Source organism: Mauremys reevesii, linkage group 5, assembly GCF_016161935.1.
Source record: "Mauremys reevesii isolate NIE-2019 linkage group 5, ASM1616193v1, whole genome shotgun sequence".
In the NCBI taxonomy this organism is placed as follows: Eukaryota; Metazoa; Chordata; order Testudines; family Geoemydidae; genus Mauremys; species Mauremys reevesii.
The window spans coordinates 117275356-117293569 of record NC_052627.1 but is presented as its reverse complement, the minus strand read 5'-3'; the positions used below and the strand labels follow the sequence as shown (position 1 = coordinate 117293569).

General features: G+C 49.0%; 1 long non-coding RNA gene across 1 annotated transcript; it reads left to right on the top strand.

Annotated features, from left to right (window-relative positions):
- The first annotated feature begins 232 nt into the window (after nucleotides 1–232).
- Nucleotides 233–6753, top strand: LOC120405719. Its single transcript, XR_005598800.1, has 3 exons — nucleotides 233–334; nucleotides 4653–4815; nucleotides 5856–6753. It is a non-coding gene; the product is annotated as an uncharacterized LOC120405719 (long non-coding RNA).
- Nucleotides 6754–18214: the final 11461 nt, after the last annotated feature.

Here is an 18214-nt window from a genome sequence, read left to right as displayed (position 1 = left end):
AGGTGCCAATGTCAACTCAGTCCATCTCTTTGGCCTGGTCTGGTCAAGATATTACTCAGGATCAGGATAAGGCTTGGGGTCCCAGGAGATGGTGGGGATGGCAGCCATGATGGTGAAGCTCACTCCAGGAGCCAATTTTTTTCCTCAAAATCTCTTCCTTTAAGGAACCTAAAAGGGAGTGACAGGTGGAATAGCCTATCCGCTCACTATTTTGTCCATCAATTAAGCCTAATTTCTGACATACCAATTTTGGGTTCACTGGTTTCTTATCCACCACTCCTCCTATTTACGAGGCATGATCCTTGTGTTTGATCACAGTCCTTGCGTTATATCAGTGAGTCTTTTTGTTTGACTGATTCAGTCATTCTGTCTTTTGTATCTTTCCCCATCAACATTTGTTATAGATAATTCTTAAACTTTATGAACTCTTACTCACTTCCTACACCTAAATGCACAATCAGGCTAAATTTGTAGGCCCAGTTATCACAACTGGACATTGGACTGTTTTATGTTGAATTTTGTTACTCCAGAAAGGGTGGACTAAATTGTGACCTAGTCAGAGGGCTGAGTTACAGGAAGAGAGAGCATTGGAGTGATGGTTCATGGGAGGTACCAGATAGGGGGAGAGCTGCTATGCCCATGTCCAGCCACAAGGAGGCACTGTCTTGGTTAGTGAATACCTTCACATGCTGATTTTACAGCAGTTAGGGATATCAACCAATAGACTCCTGTTTAATAGTGGGGTGAATTCAGAATCAGTGCCAATATTCTTAGATTTCTTTAGAGTAGGATTCATGATTCTCAAATGTCAGAATGGTCCTTTTCTTAAAAAGTCTTCCCCAATGGGTCAGACATGCTATTGAGGCTCAGCTCTGTATTGAGGACGTGTGGAAATCACTCTGCCCCAGGCAAGCTCTGAAAGGAATTCTGGTTAGGGAGATATAATTCAACCTAAAGCTCTCTGGAATGCAGGTAGAACATTCCTGCTGCTACAGACTTTTGGGACTGAAGCATCTTGCCTCAGAGTGCTGGGCTAATTCTTTGGCTAGTGGAGCCATGGACTGGTCTCCTCTTTGCCCCACTGGGGTTCTCATACACTACAGGGAGCCCTGGGAAGGGGCAGTATGCTTCTGTACTCCAGGGAGCACAAGAACTGCAACTATGCCAAGAGGATGGGCCTCCTTGCACACTTCCAGAGCAGCCATGCATAATTTTGCTCCAAAGAAGTACCTCCATTCAGCGGACATCTAGGCTGCTCCCTAGACTAATTGCTTATGTTGTGGTGTACTATGATAGAGAAAGGCATGATCTAGTGGTTTAAATCTATGACTGGAGTCTAGAAACCTCCTGTTCTAAAACCAGCTCATACACTTATTCCTTCTGCTGCTATAGGCAGGCACTTAAGACAGTTTTTTTAAAATTTGGTTCCCTAAAGTTGGGCATAAAAACAGGCAGCCTGGCTTTCAGTGGTGCTGAGCACCTACAGCTCCCCTAGACTTCCTCTGATCTACACCAAGTACAAAATGTGGGCATGTTTTTAACATTGGGTGGTGTGGCTCCAGTTTTAAACATGGCTAATAGTGGAGACCAAACAAAACCATTTCACAGCCCATTCTGGGAGAATGACTTCCACCAGGGCTGAGTCAACTGTTCCAGATTGTTTTTTCAGCTCCTCAAAGACGGCAGGAAGGAGGTCCACTTCCTTTGTACTGGTCCACAGAGCAAGGGCGAGGGTATATTGCATCCCATAAAGGGCTGTAGCAGTGGACGTGTGCCCATTGTGTGCTGGGAAGCCCCGGGAGTTATTCAGAATAGCTCCTGATGGGAAGTGCAATTCCGGACAGCCAACAACACAGCTATGCCTTAAAGTCACAATGCAGCCCTTTGTGATTACAAATACAATCTAGCAATGCACTTAAGCATGTGGTTAACTTTAACCATGTGAGCAATCCCACTAAGTCAAATTTTCAGCAAGGGTCTGTGCTTGTTCTTATTTTTATTTAAGGGAACTGCTTATGTGCTTGAAATGATCTGCTGTATCAGCACCTATGTCAGTAAAATGTTTCAGAACACTTCTGAGCTTATCAAAAGAGCTAGAATTTGTTTCAACATACCGATTGGAAAAAGTAAACTACAGCGTAGGGGCCCAATCTTCAGTGGGTGTAAACTGTCAGCGCTACAGTGAGTTCAAAGAGTATTCCAGCGTACACTAGTGGAGATCCGGCCCTTCTTTTCAGCTACATTCCTCTCCTTGATGTTGCATTGGACCAGATTGTCTCCTGGCATAACTGTATTGACCTCAGTGGAGTCACTCCAGCAGAGAATTAGGTCCATTGTATCTAAAATTCCAGCTTCAGTAACTACTCAAAAGGGACATTTTCTGGTATTATACATGAATAGCTTGAAATCTGGACAAATGTTAAGTATTAAAGTACTTTCGGTTATTGGGAAATGAATGAATGTTTTATGTTTCCTTCATTCCAATCATCTTAAATAAGAAAAATATTAGTTCTCAATTGCCAAATAGCGGTATCTGGTATCTGTTAGATTATGATTAACAATAACCATTGACAGCTAGCTCCTCAGGGCAAGCCAGCTCTTCTCATATTATCTAGCTGATAACTCAGACAAGATTTAATAAGAAAAATAGAGCTATACAAAATTTACCTTAGCTACCAAGGAAGTCTTCATAGTTGTTTGGGTATAGAGAGCACTGAATTCAGGAAGTGTCACTTGACCACAAATAGGTGCAAACCTAGCATTAACAGGCACCCCTATTTTGGTTGATGGTAGATCCATGTAGAGCTTCTTTGCTTAGCTTACTCTTGCCAAAAGCAGGGGTAATCTGCAAAGTGGGAGCGAGGGTACAGGTATCACTGGTAGATCCAGGGAGGGGGAGAGAGAGAGAGAGAGAGAGAGAGAGAGACACACACACACACACACAAATAAATGTGTGGCCTTTGCATCTCAACTGCAATGCCACTATGGCATTCTGGGTGCAATCCAGACCGGTGAGGGGCTGTGTCACCCCTGCCCTGCAAACTATGGTGCCTTACAATGCTTTACTGCTGTAGCTCCCAACTAGGCCCTCACAAACAGCCTGCCAGCATGCAGGTCACCCCCTGACTGTGTATAGCTGCAGCCTGCCAGTCACACAGCAGTCTCGATCTGGCTTCCACTAGCTTTGGTTACCACTTGCAGGGTGACCCAAACACACTCCGAGTCCCAGATATTTCCCCAAAACATGTGTTCTGTACTCTCCAGTCCTCTACTCGACAGTCCAGATATACTATAGCCATTGCCCTTCTAAGGGGATCAATATACAATTTGCTACCCTAAATGGAGTTACCAACACAGGTCACAACACTGGATTAGTTTTGATTAAAGAATAAAAAAAATTAATTTAATTACAAGGAGATGTACTCACTTAAAACCAAAAGCATTAAAGTCAGAAATGGTTACAAGAGAAATAAAGAAACAACTCTTTCTAGTAGCTAGAACTAAACAAACTAGACTTGGTTCACAGTGAAATCCCTTACCACATGTTCCCATTAACAATGCTGACCAAATTCTCAGGCCAGGATCTGCTCCCTATGCCTATTTCTTTTGTCATCTTTAGGTGAAAGAGAGATGGATAGGAAGAGATCAATTGTGGTGGTTTTGCTCCTCACTTTTATAGTATAGTCACCATTTGATTTATTTTCCTGAGGGTTACCACAAGATGAAGTTCCATCCTGTTGTGAGGATGGAGACAAGGTGAAAGAGGTTTCATGCTGTTTGTTGAAATGTAGATTTACCTTGTCTCCCTCTTGCTGTCTCAAGAACCTTGTTTACTACTAATATGTAAATTGAGGTAAAACACATTCTTTTGTTTAGGATAGACATGCTTAGTTAGGGATATGTGGGTTTGAACATGTGATACCAACATCATTCAGGGAAAATCATAACTTTACATATAATGTTGCTGCATACATTTCATCATGATGATACTGAGTTTTCAAATGATACTTCACAAGGCATATTTTATGCAAAGTTTATTACAATGGTGTATAGAGTGTGAATACAGGAGTGCATTTGATCACAGCCCCCAAATGGAGCTTCTTGCAGAATGGCTTCTGCAGGTTTGAGGACAGGAAGCCAGAACTAAGGTGTGAGACTTCTTCCTTCACTCCCCTCTTCTCTCTTGATTTACTGGCATGCACCTACATGCGTTGGCCAGTGAGGATTTGACCCATAATGGAGGCACAAGGAAACCATTTGCATTCTATTGTGTCCATAATGTCTCATGGTGCTAACTATTCACCTTAGGGACAGACAAGTCCATTACATTTAAATAAATTAAGAACCATTCCAAAGCCTTGCTCAAAACTTGAATCAAAGCCAAAACTCAATCTGAGAAGGGTCAACTATTTGTATAGATTTATTTTAATCAAAATAAGTAAATAAAATAGTCCTGTTTTTAAAAAAAACAAAACAAACTTCTGCATTTCCTTGTTTTGGCCATGAGTGGACTAATTATTATGGATGCTCATTTTTTAATAAAAACAAAGATCAAGAAGAATAAATGGCAATCTTGGCCTCTTAAAAAATAATTTGATTTTGGACATTAAAGGGCTCCTAACTGGCCCCCTCCTTTTCCTTCTTGTTAACAGGAAGGAGTCCCATCCTCTGCTCAGGAAGTGCTGTATAGCATCCTCATCAGGAGTCAGGACCTGTTGTTGCACCAACAGCATCACTGGGGCAATATGGTTGAGGGTACCAATTCATGAGCCAGTCCTAGCAGCTCTTGGTACAGGACCCAAGAGGGAGAAGAAGGTGACTATATGCCACTTATATGCTCCCTGATCCTGCACTTATGGTGGATTTACATTGATGTAAATGACTATAGAATTTGTCCCAATGTCATAGAAAAGTAAGCTGATCCCCTCAGTTGTATGGTGAATCCCATCTGTAATAGGAAGAATTGCACAATATGGACCTATTCCAAAGCCCACTGAAGAACCTTACTGAAGCAAATGGAAATACCTCACCTGACTTCAGCTGGCTTAAGTTAGATGGGGTGGGATCTGAGTTACTACTGAGAATTCTTTCCTGGGTGTCTGGCTGGTGAGTCTTGCCCACATGCTCAGGGTTTAGCTGATCGCCATATTTGGGGTCGGGAAGGAATTTTCCTCCAGGGCAGATTGGCAAAGGCCTTGGAGTTTTTTCACCTTCCTCTGCAGTGTGGGGCACGGGTCACTTGCTGGGGGATTCTCTGCACCTTGAAGTCTTTAAACCACAATTTGAGGACTTCAGTAACTCAGACATAGGTTAGGGGTTTGATACAGGAGTGGGTGAGTGAGATTCTGTGGCCTGCGTTGTACCGGACATCAGATTAGATTATCATAATGGTCCCTTCTTACCTTAAAGTCTATGAGTCTATAATTGCTGTGCACTCAGCTGAAAGGGATAATGTATATTAACACTACCCACCTGAAACAAGAAGTGCCAAATTTTAAGATTTCAAGTGCTTGGAATAAATAGCCATACTCAAGAGAATCCAAATCTTTTTCTGGATCAATTACAAGATGATATTCTTTGTGCTGCACATTCTTCAAGAACATTGAAGAGATTATTTGCTAGTGTGCAGCTGGGAATTGTTCTGATTGATCAGTACTGCCTGTTTGGCTCTATGAGCTGAAATCTTGGCAGGGAAATTAAGGAGAGAATGTAAAAGAGCAATGAGACTGCATGATGAAAAGCAAGGGGGTTCTATATCAGGCTTACTATCTATTGCTTGGCTTGCAGTATTAAGTAAAGTTGTATTTTCCAAAGAAGATCTGACTGTTTTTTTGTTTTGCTTTGTTTTTTTGAAGGAGATGGCTGGGATGGGTCCTAGGGTCACAGAAGATAACTAGGAAACTGCTGGACAAGTTTGGGCTTTTTACTAAGGTGCATGAGGCAAAGCAAAAATATATGATGAACTGAGCTGAGGTCATATCTATTCAGCGTACATTGATTGTGCTTCAGCAAGAGGTGTCGGGGATGAGTTAAATGACCTCTTGAGGTTCCTTCCAGCCCTGTATTTCCATGATGAAGTGCACAATAAATTGTAACCCTTGTTTGTCTTCACTTGTTCCATCCTTTTATTTGTCATCCTTTTCTTGTGTCAAGTCTATAATTCAATGACAAATTTTGGAAGCAGGAACCTTGCTGTCTTCATGTTCTGTAAAGTGCCTTGCATGTTTTGGGGGGCCATAAATAACAATTCCAGTACATGCCCATATGTTGTATTGTAATGATATTTGGGCTGGAATCATTTCCTGAAAGGTGACGGGAGCCTTTTACTTAGTTTCTTCAGGTAGTTTTGAAACAGAACAATAGCTCAAACAATTTATAAAGCTCTACACTTGATTCTTTTAGAACAAACATGCTAATATTCTGATCCATTTAATATGACTGAAGAAATAGAGTGATGTGGGAAATCTCAAATTGTTGAGTTTCCAAACTGTTTGGGCTAGACTGGGCAATCCTTACTCAGAAGTTGTCCCATTGAAACCAGTGAAAGTCCTCATGTAAGCAAATAACTACCCAGGAGATTAAGGTTACACATTGTGGTCCATGGTGATAGAGGCCTGAACATTCAGGCACTCAAGCCTAAAATTGCATATATTTTGTGCCTTCCCGATAAGAGCATGAAAATCCCTGATGTGCATGAACTAGTGAATGTATATGTGCAATTTTGATTTGCATATGTATATTGGAACTGTGTGCCTCAATCAGTCAAATGAAAAAGTGCATAGGTGTGGATATGGAACTGGTTTAAAAAAATCATTAAAAAACTTCTGATGAAAAATGACTCTTTGGTCAAAAATATTTTTTCCCAGGAAATGTCTATTTTAGTGAAATGTTTTTTGAGGGGAAAACTCGAAATATTTTCAAACATTATAGTATTTTTTTCAAGGAAATTATTTTGTTTTGTCCGTTTTTGGGGAGAAAAAGAAAAACCATTTCCCAACCAACTCTACAAATCTATGGAAATATACCTCTACATTCCTCTAAAGGGCCCAGGTTCTGCCAGCCTGACTCTGACTAGTATATTGACCCAAAAGTAGACCTGTTGAAATCTTTGAGGGCCTGTCTACATTAGCAAAAGTGGGGTTTACTGGATTAATAGTAGGAATAATGGTGGGTGTAGTTACATCCATGCATATTTAATATTTTTCTAAGATAGAAATGTTCTAACTCTTGATGGCTTCAATTTAATGTCTTGTTTTATGATGTTGAAACAACAGAACTGTTTGAAGAATAAGGCACAATTCAGCATGATTGAAAGAGGAAGGATTGTGCTCTAAGGAATTGTGTTGATTAAACAAAAAAAATCAGCAGAATTGCATGTCATTTTTGTCTTTATTCTAGTTTCTGAAAAAATAGCGTTAAATCAGACCAGACTTTATTTGGCTCCAACAGTAGTTCTTAGAGTTTTTTGGAGGAAGGGGGGTGGACAGGAAGAGAAGAAACTAATTTTAAGTCTTTTTCAACTGATTGCAAACATGAGACCATGTTAGGAATTAGATTTTTATAATGGAATAAGGATTTAGATATCTTTAGGGTTTATGATAGCCTTGTGAACAAAGCTGCTAACCAGGAATAAAATTTGGCAAATTTCAACCTGTTTTGTTTCAGAACACACAGTTGAGAAGTTCAGGAAACTTTGATTTCATGATGTTTGAATGCTACCCATTAACCTCTCTCTACTGCTATGTCATGCTAGAACTGCACTATGGATATTGTCTAAATATATCAGTTCTCTACCTCTCCATTGTGGAAACTGACCATTTATTCCTACCCTTTGCTTCCTATCTTTTAGGCAGTTACTGATCCATGAGAGGATCTTCCTTCTTATCTCATGACTGCTTAATTTCCTTATAGGCCTGTAGCGAGTCGGTGTGGCTCCCCTCCGGTCCAGCAGAGGGAGCTCCTTGCCAGACGCCCAAGTGGGCTGAGACACCACTTCCTGTTCCCGCCCCCCGGAAGTCAAGGGGCGGGACAGGAAGACGCCAGAGCTCAGTCAGGAGCCAGCAGCCGCCGGAGCAGGGGCGCGGGAGCTCCTGACCGGGAGCCTTCTAGGAACCAAGGCAGCTGCCCAGACTGGCCTCCGCCCACTACTTCCCCGCGGAGGAGGAGCCGCCCGAGCCGCCCGTGACAGGTACTGGGACCACCCGCTGACCGCCCCCCGCCCCCCGAGGAGGAGCCGCTGGGCCGGCCCTGCTTCCCGGAGGAACCGGAGCAGGCCTGGCCGGACTTTCGGAGGCACTAGAGACCCCCCCCCCCCCCGGACCGGAGGAGCCAAGGACCTTTGGCTGGCCCGAACCGGATACAAGTGTGCAGGTAGGCCCGAGGGGATATGGAGTGTAGCCGGGGATAGCCGACCCCTGTCAGGCCTGGACATTGAGGTGCCCATGTCGGTGTGTTTCGGTCTGGACCCCACCGACCAGCGGCCGTGAGAGCCGCTAATAGGGCCCCGGGCTGGAACACAGTGGAGTGGGCGGGCCTGTGTTCCCCCTGCCACCCGTGAATGGGGTGGCAGTCTCCCCCTCACCCCAGCGCTCAGGCTTAGGCTTACCTGAACTATTGCTCAGTCCTGCCTAAGGGTCTGAGCCCTCTGTTTGTTGCTGCCCCGCCCTGAACTAGGGCCTGGGCTTATAAACTGAACTGCTGCTCAGCCCTGCCTAGGGGTCTGAGCCCTCTGTTTGTTGCTGCCCAGCCCCTGCTCCAGAGGCCTGGGCCTATATTGACTTTGTTGCTGCCCAGCCCCTGCTCCAGAGGCCTGGGCCTATATTGACTCTGTTGCTGCCCAGCCCCTGTTCCAGAGGCCTGGGCCTATATTGACTTTGTTGCTGCCCAGCCCCTGTTCCAGAGGCCTGGGCCTATATTGACTCTGTTGCTGCCCAGCCCCTGTTCCAGAGGCCTGGGCCTATATTGACTCTGTTGCTGCCCAGCCCCTGTTCCAGAGGCCTGGGCCTATATTGACTCTGTTGCTGCCCAGCCCCTGCTCCAGAGGCCTGGGCCTATATTGACTCTGTTGCCGCCCAGCCCCTGCTCCAGAGGCCTGGGCTTATATTGACTCTGTTGCTGCCCAGCCCCTGTTCCTGAGTCCTGGGCCTATTTCTTATTTGTTGTGGCCCGGCCCCTGATCCAGGGCCTGGGCTCATATTGACTCTGTTGCCGCCCAGCCCCTGCTCCAGAGGCCTGGGCTCATATTGACTTTGCTGTTGTCCAGCCCCTGCTAGAAGGGTCTGGGCCCATGTCCTGCTGCCCGCCCTGACCGAGGATCGGGCGATACTTATTGACTGTGTGCCTTGAGGTCAGCCCCTGCCTGAGGGTCTGAACCCCGCGACCCTCGCGAGACTGATTGCCGCCCGGCCCCTGCTTCAGAGGGCCGGAGGCGGGGGTTTGAGCTACCCGACCTTTGTCGCCACCGCGAGAGAGGACAAGGAGTCGGAGTGTGGCCTCTCCGGGCTGCAGGAGGTTGAGCCCGACTCGCCAGATTACACTGGTGCCTTCTCTGAGGACCACTGACGAACTCCTACCCTGTGAGCAAGGGTAACAAAGCAGAGGGGAGAGGATACTCCCCGAGGACCAAGCATGGATATGGAGCGCCTACTTCAGCGCCTTGTGGAAGGCCAAGAGCGGCAGCAGGCTGCTCAGATGCAGCAGCAACAGCACCAGCAGGCCGCACAGCTTGAGCACCAACAGCAGCGGGATGCCGCCCACCTCCGGCTCACCCAGGAGCTACACGGCCCAGATGGAGCAGCAGCAGCGGCTGCTACAACAGCTGGGGACCCAGCTCCAACAGCTCCTGGTTAACCCCCCGCCCCCGAGGACCGCGGTTAGCGAGGGGCAGGAACCCCGATGGCTCCTTGCCGCCCGAGGCGGCGCGGGAGCCAACCCGCCGCACCAGCAGCCCGCCCGAGCCCGCCGCGAGAGAGGCGAGGGGAGCGAGCGACCGCCGGGCGCCTGGCCGCCGCCCGCGCGCCGGTCCCGGAGTCTCGAAAGGCCCCAGGAAGCGCCGACCCAACAAGACCGCGGGCAGGCCCCAGGAAGCCGCCCGGCCCCGTCAACCCCCGCCCAGTCACCGCCTGAGCTGGACCCCGCAGACCCCAGTCTGCAACGATACACTTGCAGTGTATTCACGGCGATGTTCGGCCCGTCCCAGCGCCCGAGTCTCCTGACGGTCGCGTCACCCACCCTTAACTAAACTCGGCCCTGCCCCCCACTTAACCGCCCCCGTTGCCGGTCGGGACTGGCCCGAGGAAGTGCTTCCTCGACCGACCCCCGCCGAGCGGAACGGCCCCTACCCCGGACCACCGGGGAGTCCATTGAGGAGCCAGCCCGAGCTACAGAGAGCGCGCAGAGGCCAACGGAGGACCCACCCGACCCCCCCCGACCCCCGACCACACCGCGACCGACCAGCGAGCCTCCCTGACCACGCCGCCACCACGACGACGCGAGCTCGGTCCTGGACCCCCAACGGGCAGCCCAATGGCCCACTTCGAGCTACGCGCGACTCTCGACTTCACCGACCGAGATTTCCCGCATCGCGAACCACACCCAGTGTCACAGGCGGGCGTACTTGAAGTTGGCCGACGATGTGCGCCGCGGCACCTGGGGCAGGAAAAGACCTTGGCAAGGATCCTGGGTTCTTTCTGGCCAGGATCATCCCCCCGATCGAAGTACTGTAGCTCATGCCCACAATGCCCTATGCCACTCATGGAGACCCCTTGCGGCGGGTGCCATGGACCTTTGAGAGCCCCTGCCGAAAGCCGGATTCCTTGGGGATAAAACAGCTCCGACGCCAGTATACCATCCGCAAGCGGACGGACTGGTGGAGCGTTTTCAATCGCACCTCAAGGATGATGCTAAAATTCTGTATGGGCGCCCGGGCGGGGCCTCCTCCTGCTGATGCGGGAGAGGGGTACTTGTCCCAGCCGGGGACCTCGCGGACCAAGGGGCTCGGGACGGGAGTTTAAGCGGGACCGAGTCCTACTCTCCTCCGTCCAGCGAATCCAAGTTATTGCTTGGCTGGCGGGACGCATGGTCGTCGTCCGGTGGGGCGTCATTCAATCCAAACGGAGCCCGAAAGGTGGTCCGAGAGACAACCCCGCGGATGCGGGGCGCGGTCGAAGAGGAGGTAGCGATGCTGCTGGGGGGGGGGGTCAGCCCTCCTCCTCAGCGTGCGCGTCCCACCAGTTGGCACCCGTCCGGTCTGCATCGACTTCCGGGGTGAATGCCATCTCCCGCTTCGATGCCTACCGATGTGGACCGGTGGGAGAAGCCCGCTTTATTACCACCCGCAAGGGTACTGGCAATCCCCCTGAGAGACCTCTCTAGAGAAGACCGCCTGCCACCCGGCCGACGGACTGAGTTCCCCGGACCCCCTGCCCTCTTCACTTCAGCCAGCCACGACTATGCGGCGCGCCATTGGACGGATGTGGCCGTCTATAGTCGTCGGTGGGAAGACCATCTGCCCGGGTCGCGCCGTCCTGATGGGTTGACGGCTAACCCCAGAAGTGTCGGGTCGCCCCTGGCAGACTACATACCTGGGGGGGTACACTGTGCAGGGGGGGGGGTAAACCCCTGGGGAAGGTCAGCCCTCGGCAACTGAAATGGACCAGAATGCGAGTCAGCCTTCCGCCGCCTCCAGGGGGATGCTCTCCAGGAACCGTCCTGGTAGCCGGACTTCGATCGACGACGGTCCTACAGACAGACCCTCCCGAGGTAGGACTGGGGGGGTCCCTGTGGAGCCAGCAGCCGCCGAGCAGACGTGCCGGCGGGGAGCCTGACGGGAGCCTTCTAGGAACAAGGGGCCTCCGCTTCCCGCCCCCACACGAGGAGGAGGAGGAGCCGCCGAGCCGCCCTGACAGCTGGACTTTCCGAGCACCTACAGACCTCCCCAAGCTGCCCGACGGAGGAGGAGCAAACCTTGCTGGGCTGGCGAACCGATAGTGTGTGTGGTAGGCCCCGGGGGGGGGGAGGTAGGACAGCCGGGGGGGACCCTGTCAGGACATTGTGTTTCGGTCTGGACCCCACCGACCAGCGGCCGTGAGAGCCGCTAATAGGGCCCCGGGCTGGAACACAGTGGAGTGGGCGGGCCTGTGTTCCCCCTGCCACCCCATTCACGGGTGGCAGTCTCCCCCTCACCCCAGCGCTCAGGCTTAGGCTTACCTGAACTATTGCTCAGTCCTGCCTAAGGGTCTGAGCCCTCTGTTTGTTGCTGCCCCGGCCTGGGCTTATAAACTGAACTGCTGCTCAGCCCTGCCTAGGGGTCTGAGCCCTCTGTTTGTTGCTGCCCAGCCCCTGCTCCAGAGGCCTGGGCCTATATTGACTTTGTTGCTGCCCAGCCCCTGTTCCAGAGGCCTGGGCCTATATTGACTTTGTTGCTGCCCAGCCCCTGTTCCAGAGGCCTGGGCCTATATTGACTTTGTTGCTGCCCAGCCCCTGTTCCAGAGGCCTGGGCCTATATTGACTCTGTTGCTGCCCAGCCCCTGTTCCAGAGGCCTGGGCCTATATTGACTTTGTTGCTGCCCAGCCCCTGCTCCAGAGGCCTGGGCCTATATTGACTTTGTTGCTGCCCAGCCCCCGTTCCAGAGGCCTGGGCCTATATTGACTTTGTTGCTGCCCAGCCCCCGCTCCAGAGGCCTGGGCCTATATTGACTCTGTTGCTGCCCAGCCCCCGCTCCAGAGGCCTGGGCCTATATTGACTTTGTTGCTGCCCAGCCCCTGTTCCAGAGGCCTGGGCCTATATTGACTTTGTTGCTGCCCAGCCCCCGCTCCAGAGGCCTGGGCCTATATTGACTCTGTTGCTGCCCAGCCCCTGTTCCAGAGGCCTGGGCCTATATTGACTTTGTTGCTGCCCAGCCCCTGCTCCAGAGGCCTGGGCCTATATTGACTCTGTTGCTGCCCAGCCCCTGTTCCAGAGGCCTGGGCCTATATTGACTTTGTTGCTGCCCAGCCCCTGCTCCAGAGGCCTGGGCTTATATTGACTCTGCTGTTGCCCAGCCCCTGCTCCAGAGGCCTGGGCCCATATTGACTCTGTTGCCGCCCAGCCCCTGCTCCAGAGGCCTGGGCTTATATTGACTCTGTTGCTGCCCAGCCCCTGTTCCAGAGGCCTGGGCCTATATTGACTTTGTTGTTGCCCCGCCCCTGCTCCAGGGCCTGGGCTCATATTGACTCTGTTGCCGCCCAGCCCCTGCTCCAGAGGCCTGGGCTCATATTGACTTTGCTGTTGTCCAGCCCCTGCTGTCCTGCTGCCCGCCCTGACCGAGGATCGGGCGTATACTATTGACTGTGTGCCTTGAGGTCAGCCCCTGCCTGAGGGTCTGAACCCCTCGACCTTCGCGAGACCTTGCCGCCGCGCCCCTGCTCCAGAGAGCCCGAGGCGAGGGTTGAGCTAACTCCGGACTCTTGTCGCCCACCGTTAGGGGACAGGAAGCGGTCGGGTGGCTCTCCGGGCTGCAGGAGGGTTGAGCCCCGACTCGCCAGATTACAAGGCCTTTTGTGAGGAATCTTGTCAAAGGCTTTCTGAAAATGCCTTATCCACAGGCTTGCTGACATCCTCAAGGCATTCTAATAGGTTGATGCAGCATGACTTCCCTTTACAAAAACCATGTTCCGCAACAAATTGTCTCAATTCCTTCTTCAAAATGAGGGTTAAGTGATGCATAGAGCTTGTACTAGCCTTCTGAACAGGGGTGAATTTCTCTCTCTTCTCATAGTGGCTTAACATCATATCCTTCCCGTTCTCCAGAAACATGGGTTAGCCCTTTACCCTTACTGCCCATTGTCCTGGTGTGTCATGCTTAAAGCATGCATACAACATGTCCATTTATGTTTTACCAAAGATCTGGGGGTTGGCCTGGCTTGATAGAAGTAACTTGCCTCATTTCTTAGTGGGCATAACTGAGAAGGTGAATGGAAAGTTAAGTTGTAAATAGGGGCTTGACAAACAGTATGCTGGAGTCAGGATGTCCTTGCAACACCCTGATGCTAGGGACTCCAGACAAGATTAACCTGGAATGTAAAGATCAGCCTGAACAGGGCTGGCCTTACCATGACGTGAACTGAGGCGGCTGCCTCAGGTGCCAGACTGGGGGGGGTGCCACTAGGATCCAGAGTGTAGAAAATTGTGTCTGCTGCTGGTGCATATGTATTCTCTCTGCTCTAGATGCACAGAGATGGCGGAGTGCTGTGCTGGAGAAAGGAGGGCACAAGAGACATGGCAGGCAGGAGAAAGGAGAGAGGAAATACAGGGGCGGCTCCAGGCAGCAGCATGCCAAGCGGCAGGCAGGCTGCCTTCGGTGGCTTGCCTGCGGAGGGTCCGCTGGTCCTGCAGCTTCGGCGGACGTTCTGCAGACACACCTGCAGGAGGTCCGCCGAAGCTGCAGGACCAGCGGACCCTCTGCAGGCAAGCCGCCAAAGGCAGCCTGCCTGCTGTGCTTGGGGTGGCAAAATGCCTAGAGCCGCCCCTGAGGGAATAACAGAAAGCAGCAGGAGCTGCAAGGAGAGCGAGGAGGAGGAGGAGCCTCTTATGTACCTCTCTAGCACCCCCAGGAGCCTGGACTGATTAACACCAACTTCTCAGGGAGCTTCCTGTTTCCTGCTGCTTCCCTGAACCCACTTGAGGAGAACAGGCAGTCAACTGAAGTAGTGGGAGCCAGTTAGGCCCTTAAGTTGATATCTTCCCTCACTCAGGCCCTGCTACCAGCTGCTTATTGTCCCCCTTCAATTGTGTTGAGAGAGCCACTATAGGCACAGAACAGCAGTCATGAGTGAAAGAAAAAAGAAAAAAACCTCAGGGGCAGCAAAGCAAGAAAAAGCAGCAAGCTTTTCTATCTAAGCAGGAAGGAGGTCTCCTGAGATATATAGACACAAATGTTCACGGTAACCTTCTGGCCCCAGTGAGGATGTGAGTGGTGAGGAGATGCCTGACCTTCTGGTTAGTCAGAGTGCAGGTGACCTGGCAGCTACTGCAGCATCCATATCTCCATCTCAAATGGATGTAACCATGCACATTCCTGAAGAAAAGTGTAGGTCAGAGAAGAGTGTGGTGGAGGTGCAACAAACAGCTGCTGCTGAGTTTAGTTCCTTAAGTCTAGATGATAGAGGACTGTAGACCCACTTGAGCAGTAGGCTGAGAGACTTCCTTCTACTGCATGGGCCACAGCAAGTGAAAAACTTCATGTTCCCCAAAGACAATGAAAATAGAAGTTTCCATCTAACACATTACTAGTGTGAAATCCCCAATGGTGAGAAAGTGGAGAGGCCATGGCTTATGTACTCAAAAACCCAGAAGGCTGCATACTGTTTTTGTTGCAAACTCTTCCAGTCTAATGTTCCGGCCACATTGGGTTCTACAGGAACAAAGGACTGGAAAAATCTGGCTAGAAATCTGGCATGCCATGAGAAGGCAGCACATCACCAAAGAGCATTCCATAGGTGGAAAGAGCTTGAGATGAGACTAAGGTTAAAGGCCACCATAGATGATCAGCATCAAGAAAAGATTGCACTAGAGTCTCTGGCAAAATGTTCTGAAAAGGCTCATTGCTATTGCGAGAATGCTTGCTACCCAAAACCTAACACTGCGTGGAACTTCAGATCAGCTGTATGTGCCAAACAATGGAAACTTCCTTAAAATTGTAGAGCTGATGGCTGAGATTGATGCTGTACTCCAGGAGCATCTAAGAGTCACCAGACAAGGAATGTACACACAACACTACCTTGGAAAAACAATTCAAAATGAGATACAGTTACTGGCAACAAAAGTCACACAGAAGATTGTGGCAGATCTGAAGTCAGCAAGATGTTATTCTGGACTGCACACCTGACATTAGCCATACAGAACAAATGACTTTAATGGTGCGTTTTGTAACAACAACAGAACCTAGTGAAAATGTCCCTGCAATGGTGGCTGTCAGAGCATTTTCTAGAATTTATTGACATTGATGATACTACAGGAGCTGGTATGATAAATGTGCTTCTTAAAAAGCTGGAAGATACAGGAATTGCGATAGCTGATATGAGAGGTCAAGGCTACAATAATGGTGCTAACATGAGAGGAAAGAACAAAGGAATGCAGACATGGATCCGAGAGTTAAACCCTTAAGCTTTTTTTGTCCCATGCAGTTCTCATTTATTTAACTTGGTGGTCAGCGACGCAGCACCAGCTTCTAGTGAGGCTACTTAATTTTTTTATGCAATTCAAAGCATCTGTCTTTTTCTCTGCATCAACTCATTGATGGCAAATTTTGAAGCAACATCTGGGAACATCCTCTCTGACAGTGAGACCACTGAGTGCCACATGATGGGAAAGTCAAGTGGAGGCGATAAAGCCTTTCAAACACCAAAATGGGAAGATAGATGATGCCATAGTTGCCATTATGGAGGATAATGCTATGACTGGAACTGTTCATAGGAGAACAGTGGCAGAGGGAAATGGAATCACCAGAAACATACATAACTTCAAATTTCTGTGTGGCTTAGTGTTGTGGCATGAGATACTGTTTGAAATAAATGTTTTATAAGCAAAGAGACTCCAAGGTGTTGACCCTGATATACCGGTATATGGAACAACTGGACAAAGCAAAGTTATACCTACAGTCTTACTCGTCAGATGAGGGATTTCAAAACATTCTGAAGAGTGCACAGAAGTTGGCAGAGGAACTTCACACTGAAGCTATTTTCCCACCCATTCAAGAATACAAGAGTCGCCGAAGAAGAAGACATTTTGATTTCGAGGCACGGGATAATCCCATAAGAAACCCCAAACAATTCAAAGTTGAATTCTTTAACTAGGTGCTAGATTGTACAAGGCAGTCAGTTGAAGAACATTTCATGCAGCTCAAGAATACAGCAGTATATTTGGGATGTTGTATGATATTCCAAAACTCCTCTCTATACCTGAAGAAGACCCACATCAGCAATGCAAGGCACTAGAAACAGCGTTGACACATAATGACATACATGATATTGATGTGAGTGATTTAGGTGATGAACTGAAAGCCCTTTCAAGATGCATTTCAGCAGGATCCACTCCAAAGGCTGTTCTGGAATATATGTGCACAAATAAGATGACCACCCTCTTTCCTAATGCTTTTGTTGCTCAGCGCATATGTCTAACACTTCCTGTAACAGTTGCCAGTGGAGAATGCAGCTTCTCCAAGCTGAAGTTAATAAAAACACATCTACGCTCCGAAATGACACAGGAGCGGCTTGTTGGCCCTGCAACCATCTCAATAGAGCATGAGCTGGCCCAGACTGTGGACCATCAGCAGGAAGCAGTTCAAATCTTTGCAACCAAGAAGGCACAGAAAGCGCCACTTTGATTATTCAAACAGATAAAAATGCCAGTGTTTACTATGCAGACAAGAAAAGTTACATTTGCTGTTTGGGCATTTGAAAGTTAAATGTTACTTAAAATTTTTGAACAAGGCATTTTAAGTTGTTAGTTCTCCTTTATTGGGGTAGGTAGTAGAGCAGTACCATGAGAGGAATAGAACAGGAAGGCGGCAGAATTGAGACCTTTCAAAGTTTTGGCCCAAGCAAGCGGGCATCATTTGAGCTCCTTGCCTCAAGTGCCAAAATGTTGTGGGCTGGCCCGGAGCCTCAATTAACATGAACTGCACATGGACAGAGCATGCAATGTGTAAATGTATATAAAGGAAGAGGTGGTCTGTGTAACTTTGGATGTGTGGTATGCTCTATACCCACCCCCTACACTTGAGTCTGATCAACTCTTGTCTGTGTGCCAATTAAAGGAACCTGAGTGACGAAATCCAGAGTCAAACTGAGTGTTTTGGATCCCAGAGAACTGGATGAAATGTTCTCCAGAACTGGACAAGGTGTTTTGGATAAGCCAAGTGGAAATGGTCTCAAAGGGAGTCCCAGCACTGGTTATCTTATTTCCTTCCATATTCCTCTTTTGGGGATAAATCTAGTTTAAACTGTATCAAATTCTTATGTAAATACAGTATCTCCATTTACTGAAGATGAAACGACTTTTTTTTTTTGCTTTCTAATATTCTCTTGCAATTGTGTGAAAGAAATTACCTTGATTTTACAAAATGGAGCTACCATATTTAAGTCCTCTTTATGTCCATTTTTCTCTCCTGTGTTAGTAAGTGTAACATGGAATATTATAAATGATGGTCCCAGGTATAAGACATACGCATGTGGT